The sequence below is a fragment of the Macrobrachium nipponense genome, chromosome 11, assembly GCF_015104395.2.
Source record: "Macrobrachium nipponense isolate FS-2020 chromosome 11, ASM1510439v2, whole genome shotgun sequence".
Classification (NCBI taxonomy): Eukaryota; Metazoa; Arthropoda; class Malacostraca; order Decapoda; family Palaemonidae; genus Macrobrachium; species Macrobrachium nipponense.
This window is the reverse complement of record NC_061087.1, coordinates 41,864,112-41,883,952: the sequence shown is the minus strand read 5'-3', so window position 1 is coordinate 41,883,952 and position 19,841 is coordinate 41,864,112. Positions and strand designations below refer to the sequence as shown.

At 38.8% G+C, this 19,841-nt stretch overlaps 1 pseudogene; it reads left to right on the top strand.

Moving 5' to 3' along the window:
• The window catches only part of LOC135208578 (eukaryotic initiation factor 4A-III-like), a 40,536-nt pseudogene extending 22,920 nt beyond the window's left edge, over positions 1-17,616 (top strand).
• Positions 17,617-19,841: the final 2,225 nt, after the last annotated feature.

Genomic DNA, 19,841 nt, shown 5'->3' with positions numbered 1-19,841 from the left:
AGCTAGTGTAATATCTGATTTCCTGGGTGCGGTAAAAATATAAATGAGAACACCATAAAATATAAATAAGAAAATCATGAGTGTAACAATACGAAACAAAACACTGCATCAGATGTTTACAGACACCATTGAATTAATGTGTGCAAATTTGCTTACCTATGCACATAATTGCACTTATCTTTTGGGTTGTGTAAAAATAAAAGTTGAGAAAATATAAAAAAAAAATATGAGAATAGCAAAAATATAAATTTTAAAAATCATAGGCATAAAAACAACACAAAACAATGCAAGCTGTAGCGAGTTCACCAACTCTAGCGGATGAGTTTGTGCATATGTTTGTACCCTACACACACAATTGTGTTTACTGTTGGGTTGTAATAAGAAAAATGATAATACCCTCAAAATATAAATGAGAATAACAACATATAAATAAAAATAATTATAACCATAACAAAACAAACTGAAAAAAGCAGTAGCAAGTTCACAGATGTACATATCAAACATGCTTGCATTTATCATTTGGTTGTAAATATATAAAGTGAAAAAATGCAATAAATATAATGAGAATGGTATGGAATATTAAAAAAATTTATAAGCGTAACAAAACAAACCAAAACAAGCGGCAGGAGGTTCACCGAGGCCAGCAAATGAGTGTGTATGTGTACTATGTACCCTACAAATGATTGTATTTACCTTTGTTGTTACAAATTTTAAAAAGTTTGAAAAAACTGAAAATAAAAGTGAGAATAGTATAGAATATAAAAAAAGAATTTCTGAGATGATGTGAATCCTACAAGCCCATCCACCTTAAATGTGCTTAGTTGCAAATATAGTTATTCACTTTTGAAGTGGCAGCGATGAACTTTCTTGTGTACGGCAAAACAGAATTAGTTGTACCATTTATTGTGCCTGTGCTTCATTACAATTTTTCTTGTTTGATGTTCTTTTTTCCTTGTTAACCCTTAAACGCCGAAGCGGTAAAAAAAAAAAAATGTCTCCCGTGTGCCGGAGGTGTTTCAGAGTGAGCGCGGAAGCGGAAAAATATTTATTTAAAAAATCACAGCGCGCTTAGTTTTCAAGATTAAGAGTTCATTTTTGGCTCATTTTTTGTCATTGGCTGAAGTTTAGTATGCAACCATCAGAAATGAAAAAATATCATTATCATATGTAAATAAGGCGATATATGATAGCGCAAAAACGAAATTTCATATATCAATTGTATTCAAATCGCGCTGTGCGCAAAACGGTTAAAGGTAACAAGTTACTTTTTTTGTCGTTGTAATGTACACTAAATTGCAATCATTTTGGTATATAACACATAGTAAAAACGATAAAAAGCAACACAGAAAATATTATCACAAAATAATGCATGAATTTGTAACGCGCGGACGTAAACAAATATTTTTTTCAAAAATTCACCATAAATCTAAATATTGTCCTAGAGACTTCCAATTTCTTTCAAAATGAAGACAAATGATTGAATATTACTATACTGTAAGAATATTAGCTTACAAATGCAGTTTTCGACCATATCTGACGAGTTAAAGTTGACCGAATGTCAAATTTTTTTATATATATATTTTTTATATGCAATTATTTCGGAAATAAGAAAAGCTACAACCTTCAAATATTTTTCGTTTTATTCTACATGAAATTGCGCACATTTTCATATATAAAACTCTATGAAATGCCTAATATGAAACGGAACAAATATTCTGAGAATGGGACGTACGCATTTCGGAGATTTGTGGCGGAGAATCCGCGCGCGGAGGGAAGGAAAGTTTTTTGTTTAAATTCACCATAAATCTAAATATTTTGCTAGAGACTTCGAATTTGTTCAGGATGAAGATAATGACTGAATATTACTAGACTGTAAGAGTTTTAGCTTACAATTGTGTTTTTCGACCATTTCGGTAGTCAAAGTTGACCGAACGTGGTTTTTTTTCTATTTATCGTGATTTTATATGCAAATATTTTCAAAAATGAGAAAAGCTACAACCTTCAATTATTTTTTGTTGTATTCTACATGAAATTGCGCACATTTTCATATATAAAACTTTATGTAACGGCTAATTTAAAATGGTGCAAACATTACCACAATCGCACGTATGATTTTTTTGGAAGAGTTACCGTGCGGACGTAAAGAAAATGTTGTGTTTTTCATAAACACCATAAATCGAAATATTGTGGTAGAGACTTCCAATTTGTTGCAAAATGAAGGTAAATGCTTGAATATTACTAGAATATAAGCGTTTAGCTTACAATTGCGTTTTTCGACCATTTCGGTAGAGTCAAAGTTGACCGAATGTTGAAAATTTGTCACTTATCATTTTTTATGTAAAAATATTTCAAAATTGTAAAAGCTACAACCATGGGTTGTTTTTAGTTGTATTGTGCATGAAATTGCGCACATTTTCATATATAAAACTTTATGTAACAGCTAATTTAAAGTGGTGCAAACATTACCACAATCGCATGTATGATTTTTTTCGGAAGTTACCGCGTGGACGTAAGGAAAAAGTTTTTTCCATAAATTCACCATAAATTAAAATATTGTGCTAGAGACCTCCAATTAGTTGCAAAATTAAGGTAAATGATTGAATATTACTAAAATATAAGCGTTTTAGCTTACAATTACGTTTTTTGACCATTTCGGTAGAGTTCAAAGTTGACCTAAAGGTTGAAATTTTGGCACTTATTGTTATTCATATGAAAATATCTCAAAACTGATAAAAGCTACAATCATGAGTATTTTTTGTTGTATTCTACATAAAAATGCGCACATTTTCATATATATACTCCTTGTAACGGCTAATTTAAAATGGTACAAAAAATTATGTCAGTGACGAAATAATTTCCGAGATGTGTCACCGATACTTTTTAGTGCGGCAAGAAAGAAATTCGCGCTTGCGCGCCTGCGTAACAATTGTAAACAAAACAACACCTTGATCCGTGAACTCCCAGCATCCCCCAAGGCGCGTGATTCAAGAGTTTTCGGCTGGTAGGCCTAAAAGTATTTTTCCGCGAATTTTTTTAAAAAAACTTTTGTATGTCGACGTAAAATACGTCCAGTCGGCACCCAAGAGACAAAAAATGTCAACGTAAAATATGTCAGTCGGCGTTTAAGGGTTAACCAACTTGTATTGATTTACAGTATATTTTCAAGGTAGGATGAGGTGGTTAATTATTGGGTTAAGTGTATTTCAACCTAACCCTCTCTGTTATCCAGCAAATCACTAATCTGGCACTCTGCAGGTCCAGGGGTGCAAGATTGGTGATGGTCGGACCTGTATTCTTCATTTGGTTGTTGGACTTTTATATGTAATGGAATGCATATGAGGGGAAAAAACTGCCAGAATGAGAAAACTTTCATTTACTGAGGAAAGCACATAATTAGTTGCTAAAGTGGATATGAATAAAGAAGCAAGTAAAACCCAGTTTCCACAATTTCTGGATTCAGTCCATAATGATGCAGTGATTTTCTTGCTCTGCTTTTCTGATTGATAAATATCATTCTTTTCTTGCAGGTTGTGCTAGCTTTGGGAGATTATATGAATGTCCAGTGTCATGCTTGCATTGGAGGCACAAATCTTGGGGAAGACATAAGAAAGTTAGATTATGGCCAGCATGTTGTTTCGGGCACTCCTGGGAGAGTATTTGACATGATTAGACGAAGAACTCTGCGAACACGTTCCATCAAGGTAAAGTTTTACATAATCCTGTTGCTTCTCAGCAGTACTGAATGTTTTTGGTCCTTGATAAAATGAAGCCTTAACTTTTATGCATGTAATATATATACTTATAAATATAATTTCTGTATAGGGAGGGACACTCTCTCTCTCTTCGGTTGTTATTATGATTGCAGACATAGACAGTAATGTTAAGGACTGGTAGTGAGTAGTTTCGCTGATGACACAAGAATGAGTAGAGAAATTACTTGTGATGAAGATAGGAAGCGCGCTACAAAGAGACTTTAGTAAAGTATATGAATGGGCAGAGGTAAATAGGATGGGAATTTAACTCTGATAAATTTGATCAATTTGAATCAATAAATTATGGAGATGAGAAGGAAAGCTATATGCATATAGGGGACCTAATAATGAGACAATCACTATAAGGAAGCAGTTAAAGACCTTGGCGTGATGTTGAAGAGGAACATGTTATGCAATGATCAAATAGCAATTCTATTGGCAAAATGCAAAGCAAAAATGGGAATGTTGTTACGGCACTTCAAAACAAGAAAAGCTGAACACATGATTATGCTTTATAAAATGTATGTTCATAGTCCACTTGAATATTGCAATATGATATGGTACCCACACTATCAAAAGGATATTGCACAAATAGAGAGTGTACAAAGGTCATTTACAGCTAGAGTAGAAGAAGTTAAGGATCTTGACTACTGGGAAAGACTACTATTTTTAAAATTATATAGTCTAGAAAGGAGAAGAGAACGCTGCATGATAATTCAGGCATGGAAACAGATAGAAGGACTTGCCGAAAACATCAGGGAGCTAAAAATATCGGAAAGAGCAAGCAGAGGTAGATTAATAGTGCCCAAAACTATACGAGGAAAACTAAGGAAAGCACACAGGACATTAATCCACTATGCAACAGCATCGACAATGCAGCATCTATTCAATGCGTTGCCAGCTCATCTGAGGAATATATCAGAAGTGAGCGTAGATGTGTTTAAGAATAAGCTCGACAAATATCTAAGCTGCATCCCAGACCATCCAAGATTGGAAGATGCAAAAATATACAGGAAGATGCATTAGCAACTCTGGTAGACATTGGATGTGCCTCACACTGAGGGACTGGGCGGGCAAACCCGAACAAGATGTAAAGGTCGTAAGGTAAGGTCTCTCTCTCTATGCATCATTAGTGAGACCACATAAATAGACTGGAAGGGTCAAGCAAGAGCTACGAAGTTAATTCCATCCATCAAGCAAAGGTTACCAAAGACAATTAATTAACAGTACTTTGACCAGTTTAGAGCTTTTAGTTGGTTATTTTGATATTTTTCTCTAGTGATGCCTGACTAGTAAGTCGAGTGTCCGTTTTTGCAGCAAAGGCTGCAATACAAGGTTAACTTTAGCAAAGTATGATTCTCATTCTGTTTGTGTTAGATGTAGGGGTCAAGTTTGCACTATTGATTAACTTGTAATGAGTGATAGGCTTAGAATGAAAATCAATGGTAGGGTTTTATCTCTTCACCATTCAAGTTAGAAACAGATAGGAAGTGTAAAGCTACTGCTAGGTACGAAAGTTCTTTAGCTAGCCAGGAATCATCCTCTGAAGTACTTGTGGGTCCTGTTTTGACCCCCAAACCCAGTCTTCTCTTTTCCACCTAATCCTGTTCCTGACTCCTATGCCTCTGATCCCAGTGCCATTGCCAGTCTCGAAGCAAAATTTGAACGTAAGTTTTGAGCTGTTAGCTAAACTCTATGGCTCAGCTAGGTGAGTCAGTGCGTATGCTTCTTGATAAAGAAAAAAGTAGTGTTGGTGGAGGAGTTGGCTGTCTGTCCCACCGATTCCTCTAGGCAAAGGTCCCTGACATACTCCCCCGCACCTAGGAGAAGTCATATCGGAGGCCCAAGGTAGGTTGCTGGGGTCTGCCCACGGGCAGTCGGCCCCTCAGTCGCACCTGTAGATGTTTCCCAGATAGCAAAAAACAGCCATTGGAAAGGCGTCTTTAGACAGTGCTCATCGTCTTTCTTCAGGCTCGGATTATTCGAGTCCGGAGAAACGGCGCTGATGGCACGATAGTGACTTTTCTAGACCATGGAAAAGGTCTACATTGGACTAATTGTACCCATCAGGTACCGCTTAAGAAGGTAAAGGAGGTTAAACCTTGTAGTTCTGGGATAGCCCAGAGACTTTTTCTTCAGATAATTCCGATAAACTTCTGGAAAGAGACTGTTCCTATTAGCCCATGTCTGTTTCCGAGCGTATTTCGACTCTGGATCCCTTGCTGATGCATGAGCACCCATCGGCGCCTGAGACTTGGGCGCATGGACTTTCAGGCACTAGAGCTCCCTTTTTCACCTGAACCGGAGTTGTTGGCGGCGTGGATTTTGCTGCAGCTCCTTGCGTTTTGTTTTCTATTCGGTCGGCGCGGCCAAAACCCACTCATTTTGTCTAATGTATCTTCTGAGGAAGAGGAAAAGAGATTGCTACAGAAGATTCTAAATTGCCATGGGCTTATGGAGCTCTTTGCAGTTTTTCTTGAAAAATTATCCAAACTTTTTCAAGCCAGCTACTCCTGCCCCTCCAGCTACAACTCTTCAGATGAGTCAAGTTTCTTCAGTCTCTCGTGATCTCCCTCAGTTAGTGCTTTCTATTTCAACTAAGAAAGCTATGGGTGAGGTTGAAAGTTGGCTAGCAGTAAAGAGAATACGAGGGAAAGCAGTCTTTTCTTTCCCCCGAGGGTCTTGCTTGAATAAGAGAAGACATTCTTATTATTTCACTGGGGAGTCTCCCTCTTTGGGCTTTTTCTGCCTCCACCCAAGGGAACTTCTCAGGACTTAGAGTCTTCTTGGAGATCAGCTTTCACAGTGGCAAAAATCAGGCTTTCTTCAGCTGAGATCGACCACCTCCTAAATCTTTTTAAGACTTTAGAAGTTATTAGTTTTATGGACTGGACTATTGGCTCCCTTCGTAAGAAAATTTAGGACACTTCTTCAGCAATTTCTCCATCGATTTTTCTTCCGAACCTCTTAGGAGTTCTCTCATGTTTAGACAGAGGCATTAGCGACAGTTCCCGCAAATCACTTCTACTTTCGCGATGTGCATTCTTAAGAAGCGTGAATTATGGTGCTCCTTCACAGCCAAAGGAGTCACATCAGTCCAGAAATCAGCTTCTGTTCTCTCCGCTGGTTCGCGGATTCCTGTGACCTCAGGATGTCATTAGTGGGATTGCTTCTGATTTGCAGAAGTCAACCCAGGATTTGCTCTCCCAATCATCAAAGCATTCCAGGGAGATTACGGCTTTTCTCCCTCCCAAGTTTATTTCTCCCTTGCAGCAGTTACCCTTTCTGTGGGGGCAAACAGAGACAGCGATCTAAGTTAAGTCTTCCTCTATTTTACTGACTTCTCCTTTATATACTTCTGGCCCAGTTTCAGTTTTCTTCATATTTTCCTCTTGTTCTATTTTTGTTTTCTTCCTATTTTAAAAATTCTGAGGACAATCCCTAGCCCAGTGCCATTCTAATTTGCCTATTGCACATAGTGTTACTTCCCTTCTTTATTTATTGGATTTCTTCCACCCCTATTCCAGTTCCATTTTCTGTTATCTCTGGTTTTCCCTCTCTCTCCCAGAATTTGCATTGCCTTCTGACCTCCCTCCATTCCCATTCCTCTTTATTCCCTAATCCCTCAATATTCTTTTCTTTTCATTATCTGGGACACTGTCTTATATTCCAGCTTTCATTGACCCACATTCGCTGATATACATTTGTTTTTTTAATTTTCTGTGAGATTTGCTTGTTCCATTACATGAAAACCTGTACTTCTCCAAGCATGCTTTTCCCCATTGCTTTGTTACACTGATTCTGCCTTTTCATACCTAATTTTAAAATCTCATCTTTTCACTAGATCAATTCCTATTTTAAAAGAGTTTTTCATTTTACTGTCATTCTCCGTTAGTGTATCTTTTAGATAAACTTCTTCTAGTTTGTATAGTATTATCTTTGAACCCTATCTTTACCCTTAAGTTCAACATCTCTCTCTATTCCTTCTGTTATTTTTAGGGCTTTCCCTTTTAAGCTCATTCTTATCTCTATCCCCGGATATGTCACTTCTCTACACACCACAGGCCAATCTTCGACTGTCCTCTCCATCCTTTATACTCACCCTGTATCCCATTAAATTTCGGACAATCCCATCTCCATCTTATCTCTCTTTGTTCACTATCTGATCCGCCATCTTTAATCGACCACGTTCTGCTACCAGCTTGAATATTTTCATAACCTAATCTTTCCTATATGCAACAATCATGCAATCTACCCACCTGTTCACATCCCTTGGTCCCAGTTTAATCCAGCTTAAGACTTTGCTTTGAATAACACCACAACATGACTTACAACCCACTAATTCCTATAAGACAGAGAGCTCTCTCCATACCATGCCAAACATCAGGTCATAGTCTCCCCTTCTCCTCCTCTTCTGTATGCTCGTTTATGCTTACATTCCACCCCATGCCTCCGCCATCTTGTCTTCTATGACATCACAACACAACTTAAATACATCAAGACATTTTTCTGAAACATCAAACAAGTTTCCCATAAATTGAACAATGCCCAGATTTTCACCATTACAAAAAATAAAAAATAAAATAACATTTGACTAAACTGATATATAATCAGGTGCAACCTCCATAATGTCATTCTGGGAGACATCTATGAGTCAGATAGTATTGTTTTATGCTCTACCTGACATCCTCAGGAAATTGTTGACCTCTACAATCAAGGGGTATAGGTTGATGCTCAATTCAGTTTTTAAACATAGAGGAGTGGATTTGCCTCCAATCAGGACTTGTGACCTTTTCTGATCCTTTGAGACTTCCAAATGAGAAGTCTATTGTTTTTGTCTTGGAATTTTGACATACGTAGTATTTAAATGGCTCTCTCTCTCTCTCTCTCTCTCTCTCTCTCTCTCTCTCTCTCTCTCTCTCTCTCTCTCTCTCTCTCTCTCTCTCTCTCAAGAAGACTTTTCCTTTCCTGTGGTGGTGGCAACTGCCAAATGCATGAGTGAACTTCAAGCAATCGACAAGAGAGTTGGCTTTTTGCAAGGGGATGCCGCATGCTCCTTCTCAGTTGGGTACCTCACTAAGAATGAAGACCCTTCTAAGCCCTGCCCTGCTCTTTCACCTTTAGAAACTTATGGACATCCTTGGACCAGAGGAAGAAGAGAGACTTCTTTTCCATGTAGAGCCCTTAGGTATTACCTTCAAAGAATGGGGAAGATCAGAGGTCTTCTAGCAACCTCTGGTGCTATGTGAGGGATCCTTCTTGTCCTCTTTCGAAGAATGGCATTTCCTTTTTCACAAGAAGTTTGATCTCTGAAACAAATTTTCAAATTCAAGAGGAAGTCTCACCGACTTTAAGATGAAGTCTCGAGGGTTAGGCCATTGCTACCTCTCTTGCTTTTAGACATATGTTGTCATGGCTATTACAATCAACTTTTTGGAGATGTAACTCAGTCTTTGCTTCACGCTACCTAAGGATGTCAAAACTATTTTGAAAATTGTAGTACATTAGGCCGGACCTTTATTCCATGGCTGGCATGGTTTGGGAGAGGAAGGATAGGGGCCTCTCTGTCCCTACACTATCCCCCCTTCCTGACGGAAGGTTTTGAGTCTAAGGGAAGCCGGGGGGTACTTTGTACAGGGATTACCCACACGTTTTTAGTGGTTTGGGTTGTGATATTAATTGCGGTGTAGGTGACAGCATTGTATGGTTATTCTGATCTGTGCCCAGGGCAAGGGCACCCTTTGTAAACTTTGCTAGCCATTGGAGTAGTACTTCCCTCACTTCATAGTTTCCCACGCAAAGTAGGGTGACCCATGGCTATACGTACTGCCATGCACACACATGTTAAGAGGAGCTCCAACCAGAGGCAGTACCCAGCTACAGAGCTCTCTCAACAGGTAAGGAAAAACAGGCATTGTTTCAATGCTAGCAACTTTTCTAGTTCCAAGTCATTTTTTCTCAATGTTGTGGAGTAGAATATGTCTATGTATCTCACCTCCTTTCGATATGGAAATGGCTATACATAGTTACTTGGTAATTCACTTATATAAAAATGATATTTTTATCATAAAATAGTTTTATATATGCTTACCAAGTTAATTACATAATCATAGCTCTCCCTCCTCCCCTCATAGGGACATCAGGGCATAATGAAATTGAAGTGTCGGCTAAGTTGTTCCTCTGGGTCCCCGTAAGTTGGGGGGGGTGCGTGTCACCTACACAAAACAATACACGTGGTACTGTGAATTTTGAATTTTTAGACTGCCGTGGTAGGAAGCTTATAGCTATGCAATTACTTGGCAAGTATAAATAAAACTTTTTTTTTTTTTTTTTTTTTTTTTTTTTTTATCATAAAAATGTAAATTTTTTTTGGCAAAACATTATGGCAGGAATTAACATAATGCATCCAGAATTTGAATACCTGTAGAAGATTTTAGCTTTGAACATCTGTATTTTTAAAGTGTATTAGTATAATGTATCAGATTTAATAGTCGTCAGTGTTTAAAGTATTCAATTATGATTTTTATTTTTTAACAGATGCTAGTCTTGGATGAAGCTGATGAGATGTTAAACAAGGGATTTAAGGAGCAAAATTTATGATGTCTATCGTTATCTGCCACCTGCTACACAGGTGGTGCTTATCTCGGCTACACTTCCCCATGAGATCTTGGAAATGACATCCAAATTCATGACAGACCCTATTCGTATCTTGGTCAAGCGGTATGAGTTTTATCTTTCCTGTATACTTTGTTTGTTTGTTTGTTTTTTTTTATATTTTAGGCCTTTTCCTCCATTTTTGCTTTATTTAGTATATATTGAGTTGTTCTGTACATGCTTTCATGGTATGGCACGATAAAATCATCAGCAAAAATATTTTTACTGATTTTTCCATATACTACATATGTAACATGGAGTAAGTTCTCTTCTCTTTTTTTTCTTTTAACTATCTGCCTGAATCCATGTGTTTTAAGACTTCATTAAAAAAAGAAGAAAAAAAAAAAACTGTATACTTCTTCGACTGGAGGTCCTGTCTATTGGAGAGGGAGCCCTCCATCAACCTGTCCATCCTCAACAAATATGTCCTCAAGACAGAGTTCAAGATGGGAGACCATTCGCTCTGTGGAGGCCTTGAGGGAATGGAACTACACACTGTCCCTGGACCTCAAGGATGCAATACTTTCAGATCCCTGTACACCCCTCCAGCAGGAAGTTCCTCCGCGTAAGGTGGGAGGGATCGACGTACCAGTTCAGGACCCTCTGTTTCAGCCTGTCCACGGGCGCCGCAGGTATCCACGAGGGTGTTCTCCCTTTTGTCCGCCTGGGCCCACAAGAAGGGCAAGTGTCTCCTGCGGTACCTGGACGATGGCTACTCCTTTCCTCCTCAAGGGATCTCTTGAAGGAGCAGAGGGACGAACTCCTGAAACCTCTGTGCTCGTCTAGGTATTGTCCTGAACTGGGAGAAGTTGCACCTGGAGCCCACCAACAGGATGGTGTACTTGGGAATGGATCTAGATACAGTAAGAGCCAGGGCGTTACCGTCGGAGGAATGAATCTCCAACTTGAAGGATGTAGTGATCCCCTTCCTAGACAGACACCCCGACCAGCTCAAGAGTGGCAGAGGCTGATAGGCCACCTCGTCTCCTTGGAGAAGCTAGTACCCAAGGGAAGGCTGAAGTGGAGGCCCGTCCAGTGGAACTTGAAGGACGGGTGGGCCTCGCACAGGAAGAACCCATGGGAGCTGGTAGCCCCCTCTCAGCCGATGGCGGATGCCCTTCACGGTGGTTAGACGACACGAACCTCTGGTGGGGGGGGTGCCGCTGGCGGGTGTCCTCCGGAGATGCTCTTATTCATGGATGCATTGAGGGACGGCTGGGGAGCCCACCTACAGTCGAAATGAGGGGGGGGGGGGGGAGTGGTCGGCAGAGGAGCGCAAGCTTCATAACAACAGCCTGGAGTTCCTGGCCATCCTCAAAGAAGCTCCCAAGCCTTTGAAACCAGCCTGAGCACAGAGTGGCAGTTCTGTGCGACAATGCCACTGACATTGCTTACATCAAGAAGCAGGAGGGTCTGAGATCACGACCCCTGTGCACCCTGGCCAGAGACCGTTCTAGAGTGGGCAGAGAACTCCGGGATCTCCCTTTCAGCGAGGTTTATTCCAGGAAAGAGGAATGTGATCACGACGGGCGGGCTCGCAGGCACGGCCAGGTCCTGGGAGCGGAATGATCTCTACACCCAGCAATAGTGGAGTTGATCCGGAGACGGGGCTCCCCCTCCATGGACTTGTTCGCAACAAGGCCTGAACCGCAAGCTCTCAGTGTTCTGCTCCCTGGTGCTGGGCCCAGCAGCGGTGTGGAAGACGTGTTCCAGCATCCCTGGGCAGTCTAGACCTCTACGCATTTTCCCCCTTCGGAGTCCTTAGGCAGGTCTTCAATCGTCTCCGCACCCCCCAAAGTCACAGTCATGACCCTCGTCGCCCCCAGGTGGGGGCCGGACAGAGACTGGTTCCCGGATCTCCTGGAGATGTCCATCCAAGAACCCTGGGAATTTCCCCAAAGGCCGGGTCTTCTAAGGCAGCCCCACTTTGAAAAGGTTTCACGAGGGCCTGGACGGGTGGAGGCTATCGAGCCCTTCCTGAACAAGAGGGGTTTCTCTGGCAAGGTTGCCTCCCACATGTTGGATGCCTTAGGAAGTCCTCCGCAGAAATTTACCAGGCAAAGTGGAAGCTCTTCGGGGCCTGGTGCAAAGGACAGAACTTGGACCCCCACCCTACGGACCAAGATTCCCCATGTTGCGGAATTCTTAGTCCATCTGAGGGAGGACAAGGGACTCTCCATCGCAGCATCAAAGGGATGAGGGCGGCTTTGAGGCAGGTCTTTTATCAAAGAGGGGTAGACCTGGGGAATTCCAAGGATATCTCCCTGCTCATTAGGGGCTTCAAGCAGGCATGCCCCCCCAGGTCCCTGGCAGTATCTCGCTGGGACGTGGCCAGGGTCCAGGATACGCTGAAAAAACCCCCCTTCGAGCCGCTCAAAGCTATCACAGACAGAGCTCACACTCAAGACAGTCTTCCTCTTGCCCTTAGTATTCTCCAAGAGGGTGGGGGAGCTTCATGGCCTCTCCTACCAGGTGTTCCACTCAAGGGGATGGAGGGATCTAACTTTTTAGGTTTGTGCCATCCTTCGTAGCCAAGACCCAGAACCCGTCGGTGGTAGACAAGCGGTTCGTGGAGTTCATTCCAGTCCTGCCGAAGTCAGAGGACCCCAAGGACCTGCTCCTTTGCCCAGTCAGGGCAGTAAGGAAGTATCTCGCGCGTCTACTGGGTGCGAGAAGAGGATGGTCACGAAGAATACTATCTTCCTGGTTGAGGGAGACCATCAGGAGGGCCTACGAGGGAGCAGGGCTTTCCCCCCTCAAGGCACGAGGCCCCATGACATCAGAGGTATAGGCACCTCCCTGTCTTTCACCAAGAAACCTGGCTATTGGCCAGATCCTCTGGGCAGGGGTATGGAAGGCAGTCCACCTTTACAGCCCATTACCTCAAGGATTGCATGAGGAGGTCTCTTTACGCCTTTGAGATTGGGCCGGTGGTGGCAGGCCAGCAGAGGGTTCTAGTCTAGCGTGGGGGGAGGGGGAGGAGAATTCGTCATATGAATGTGTGTGTGTGTGTATGATGCATGTCCATCCTCTGTATCCTACCTTCCCCACTCCCCCTTTTCCTACTGGGCCTTCGACGTAATCGTCAAAATCTTTGGCTATCACTTGAGTCTATGGAGGGATAATATATGCTTACAAACCATTGCATTATGCATAGAGTTTATTCCCTCCCCTTCCACCAGTCGGGATTAGTTCTTTTCGGGTGATCCCCAACCTCTGCCCTAATCTGGCAGAGCGGGTCTCCCATCCCCTTCCCCTCCTCCTTACTTCCTGAAGGAGGCGGCTGACCTCTACCTTGATGGGACTCATCCTTCCCTAGATACTCCTGCCTCCTAAGGATTAAGTCTCCTACTAGAGTAGTTCGGGGTAAGTATACGGCGTCGTACAAATAAAAATTTTTAAGTAATTTGTATTTTTCATAGCTATACTTACCCCGAAGTACGGAGTTTTTACTCCCACCCTTCCGTCCCCGCGTATCTGAGGGTAGGAGTTCTAGAGGTGTGAAAAGGGACTGCAGGTCAGAGGTCATGATCTTCGACCCTGGGGCACTATCTTGCTGGGGTCTGGAGGGAATAACCAGTTTTTTCTGGTTGGCACCGGCCGGATTGACATCCAGGATTCTCCTTTGAGAGTAGTTTCGGGGTAAGTATAACTAGGAAAAAAGCAAATTACTTAAAATTTTGTGATTTTTGTTCTGTTTTCCTTGTAGATTTGTTCCCTATCTCTGTTAACCCTCTATGGGTGTTAGTGCCAATCAGTGCACCCCGCTGCAACCCATATTCTTTTTACTATATCTCCATTCATATTCTGTTTCTTTCAACTTACTTTCTACCCTCACCTAACAGATTATTTCAACATCATTTTCAGTGTTGAATAACTTCATTGGTCCAGTGCCTGCCCTTGGTCAAAATTTTATATACATTTGTAAATATCTGTATTAAACTTTCATTATTATGTCCTCATATATTTTATCCTCGGGCTGACTGGTACACATTATTCAAATTTTTGAGGTGCACTTAGTGTTAATTCAGAGTAATAGTTTATAAATTGTTAGCTTCCCTGAAATCCTTGTAGGTGCCATTGATATTTCTAGTTTTTATTTTTTTTCATTAATTTCTAATTCTGTTTTTTATTCTTCCAGTGATGAGTTGACACTTGAAGGTATTAAACAGTTCCTTTGTGGCAGTAGAGCGTGAAGAATGGAAGTTTTGATACACTTTGTGACTTGTATGATACTTTTAACAATCACACAAGCTGTCATTTTTTGTAACACAAAACGAAAGGTAAGTTTGGTTTTAATTTATGGTCTTTCATGAGATATTTCTTTGTGGTAAATAAATATTTCATTGACAATATTAGCAATTACCAACCATTTAGGTCCCAGTGCTTGGGCTTGTCCCTAAATTTCATAATCCATCCATCCATAAATACAGTACCCTATATCATGGACTTCATTCCACATTACTCCTGGCTTTGGCCAGTTACTCATTGTGAACTAAAGGTATTGTAATAGATTTGTGTTGTATCCTTGGGAAAGCTTCCTAGGAGAGGTTAATTTTTTTGTACAACTAACTGTTCCTCTTTCCTTGTGATCTCATGTGCAATGTTAGTATTTGACTTTAGTTTTGAACTTTCATTTAAAAGCTAAGCACCAGATATGCCAAATATTATCAAAAAAAAAAATTCCTCAAGACAAAGCAAAGAAAACTAAACATTTACTTTTTTGTTGCTGTAAAGGAATACAAACACAAGAATGAACTTTCATGTGCTAAGTGGATAAACAACTGGTTATTTAGAAGAAAAATTTCACCAAAATTGTAGAGAACACAGGAACTAGTATGAAGCAAACACTGAAAAAGCTATATTTTCATGATTTCATTGTTCACAGTTAGTGACTATCCAAAGACAAAACAAATCTGGATAATACCTGCTAATGCAGAATTTGCTTTTCTTGTTTATATACTGCAATGAGAAAAACGGCTGAAATAGATGATGACTATTGAGAAAAATTGGGACTTGCTGTAGGCCAACCCTCTTTCCTGGGCCCTTAAATCTAGAAGAGGAATGGATAATGTAAGCACATCAGTGAGTAGTACATAACTCCTGATGAAAGAGAGTTAATTTTGTCAAAGAGAGGACATCCAGTTACAGACATGCTCACAATCTAAAGAAGGGAGAGAATTAGGTAGAAGGGGTAAATGAAGTGCATGACCATGTTCATTCCTGCGCTAAGGTCTTCTCTTACCTTTTAGGGAAAGGAACCAAGCTGAGCTTTCTGTTGAAGTCTAACCAATGTTCTTTCAGAGACACTCATGACTAAACCCACAACTTTACCCTGCATAATTTATTCCAGGTTAAGGACCAAAGATTGCTGAGAGAAAAATCACACACCCCATGATTGTTTGGTGAATGACCACCAAATAATAAAAATAAAATTGTTGGTGATAATAAGTTTCCATCCAAATCAAGGCCATGATCACAGAAAATTGAAGCCACCTGATGTAATGACCAAAGAAAAAGTTGGGTTGTCAATAATCCGTTCCAGAAGGCCTTTGAAATACGATTTGTTCGAAATATTAAGCAAATATCCCATCAGAAATAAAGGGAATCAGGATAATTTGTTCCAGCCTACCCAAATATTCTTGCTTTTCACACTTTTTTTTTCTATTATTAATGTGTTTAAAAGTTAATTAAGAGTGTAAAGTAATAAAACAGTATGTTGCATGAAAAGGATTATTTATGCCACAGTACAACAAATTACTGTTGGCAAACAACAGAATTTAAGATAAACATGATGTTGCAAACAAATAAGTAATAATTAGGTCTCCAAAAGTCACATGATATATATATATATATATATTATATATATATATATATTATATATATATATATATATATAGATATATATATATATATATTATATATATAATAATAATATTATTATATAATATATATATTATAAATATATATAAAATTTTATATTATATTAGATATTTGACACACACACACCACACACACACACACACACACACACACACACAACACACACACACACACACACAACACACACACACACACACACATATATAGATATAGATATATAGTATTACTGCTGTTTGCCAAATTGTGGCATAATTAATCTCTATGCACTTAAGATCCAATTGTAATTGCAGAACTATGTACAGAACACTGGCGAATCACAAACTTGAATGAAGCAAATTTGCAGGATGATGATTATTTAACCTTGCACAGTCAGCTCTATCCAAAGATGAAACGCTTGTGATTGATACCTGCTGAATGCAGAAATCACTTTTATTGTTTATGTTATGCACTAAATTGAAAGGGCTGAAATAAATGATTGAGAAAAATGGGAAGTGGATTATTGATCCCCATAGGGGGAGTGGTGTCATCATTGCACCTCATGAAGTGCACTATAGGCATTACTTAGGTTCTTTCATTCCTTTTACTGTAACTCCATTCGTGTTCTTTCTTCCATCTTGCTATCTACCCTCTCCTAATAATTGTTGGCAACTGTTAAGTTTTCCTCCTGTACTACCATTTAAACTGACAGTTTCAGCCCTGAATGACCTCATAAGTCCTAGAGCTTGGTCTTTTGCCTAAATCCTATATTCTGTTCTATTCTGGATTATTGATGACTACTGGTGTATGTAGTGATTGTCTGCAAGGTAAACATATGGTAAAAAGTGAGTAGAGCAGTTAACAGCACTGGAAAAAGATTTTGACCCTTGTTGCAAAATTGAGAACATTTGGCACTTGTAAAAGGCACAGTATATTTTTAGTTGGCTTTGGTGAAACAAAGCTCATTTCATATTTTTTTTTTATCAGTGATTGAAGAAGTTGCTGATAGGAACCATATTGGTCATACTTTGCTTATATTTTTGTGAAGAGATGATTGTAAAATTTCTTGCAATTTCAGGTTGACTGGCTCACAGAAAAGATGAGAGAGGCCAACTTTACAGTATCATCTATGCATGGAGATATGCCCCAGAAGGAAAGAGATGCAATTATGAAAGAATTCCGTTCTGGCCAGTCACGAGTGCTTATAACAACAGATATTTGGGCAAGGGGTATAGATGTTCAGCAGGTAAACATTACTAAGTACTATTTGTTTTATGCCGGTGAATTTGTAGCCAAAGGAAAAATTTTTGTATTTTTATTTTCTGTTAATTTTCAAATGTATTCTTGGTGATTAACTATATTTCTGTTAATTTTCACAGGGTCCGTTGGTGATTTAAAACTATGATCAATGCCTAATAACCGTGAGTTGTACATCCATCGTATTGGTAGATATGGTCGTTTTGGACGTAAAGGTGTTGCTATCAATTTTGTAAAGAATGATATATCCGTATTCTTCGAGACATTGAGCAGTACTATTCAACGCAGATTGATGAAATGCCTATGAATGGTAAGTAAAATTTTAAAGATTTACCTGTCTTTGTTATTCTAATGGTCGTGGTTTTTTTTCAGTAATATCTGGATTTGTTAATGGGTTTTGATTTGTGCTTTTTTTTTATATAGGTAATGCAACTAAAATACACCACAGTTATATAAAATTTTCTTTAAAGTATTACTGTACTTCAAATATCAGAAAATTACTTCAGTTTGAGTATAAAATATACTTCATTTTGAGTATTTTACTAAATAGACTTATTAAATGATGTGTTTGGATTTTTTCTTGAGCACTATATTGGATGATTTTCTCTTTCCAGTTGCTGATCTGATATGAAGAATTCCCATCTTCACTTGTATAGTTTTATTTTATTTATAGTTCGTTTATATCTTGTCATTTTGGTATAATGTCAATTTTTTATAGATATCACCAAACTTTTGTCATATTTGTCAGCATGTAAAATGTATGCGGTCTCTTTTATAAGGATTTCTTATTTTTCATTTAGTTCTTTCCATTGCTTTATGGTACTCAGTTGGTTCTCAGATATTTTAATGAAATGGTATTTTGATAAAACAAAATAACTTTATATGACAGATGATTTACATTAAATACATCGCACTTGCATTCAACCCTTTGAGATTTTTTGTGGGGTCCAAAATGATTTAGTGGGAAAAATATAATGTTCTGGCTTATCAACTAAGAGATAATTTCTTGTATTGCTTGCTGTAAATGTGCTTTTCATGCTGCTAGTTTTATTGTCCCATGGAATCTAGGTACTGTAATTGGGATTTTTAATATCTTTTAAAATGTAAAACAGATTCCAGCTTGAGTATGTTTATTTACTGAGAACAGAAGTTTCTTTACTTTTTGTAGGTAAATGTTTTTTTTTTAAGATTGGAGATTTATAAATTCTATTTGCACTTATAAAAATTACAATAAATATCCTCTCTAATGTTACATGCATTATTGCTATTTTCAGTTACTGCAAAAAATGTAAAGATATAGGATTTTTTTTTTTTTATATATAATAACTCCTTATTTTGGAAAATTTAATAATACTTTTTTGAAGAAGAGCCCTTTGTTCTTAGCAAATGTAGAAAAAACTATTCCCCAACACTCCAGATGTGATCCAATGCTACCCAGTAATTGTGGGAATATTTGTGGTTAAATTTAGACAAATATATTTGACAGATGGCATCATTTGACATCATCTGATTCTCAAGGGATGGAATTTTTATGTTTTAATTATAACATTGAAATCTCAAAGGGTTAAGCAACTGATAGATATGACATCAACTGCAATCCCATATTGGTTATTAAGTCCTCCTTTGTCTTGAGTACGTATTTATATACTGTATGTGGTGGATAAAGGGGATATAGAGTTAGAAGTTACTGGGGAAAATTACTATATTAGTTTTGTAAAGAGCTGGTATTAGGCAACATTTATTTTCATCTACGATCCCAGAACAGCACAAGAATTTGAAGTTAGTTGACTGGAAAATAGAATTGCCCAAAGAACACTACTATATAGTATTTCTTTTTCATTCCTAATGTTGAAAAGTCATATATTTTGTATTTGACTTAAGATAAAAAAAAGACAAGTTTTTCATGTGTTTCCTTAACCTTTTACATCATGTTTGTAGTCTTTTTGTTTTATGAACTGGAATTATGTTTAATTAAAAATCCTTGTTTGAATGAGACTCCAGCAGTTTTCACTAATAATATAGTCCAAACTCCAACCTAAAGCACTATTAGAAGATTTTGGGATTTCTAGTTCAAAAGATCAGAACACCTATTTCAAATCTAAATCGTGATCAACTTATAAGTTAGAATGTCTCAAAACGGAAGATAACATAGAGCAATATCCTATTATCAAAGGATAACAGGGAAGAACTTAATTAGGTTATCCTGAGGGACGTTGCACACAGGTATTTGGACACTTTTCCTTGGGTCCGGTGGTGGCAGCTCAACAATATGTGTAGCTCATCCAGTGCCCCTAGTATGATAGTTTTGTATGCTGTCTG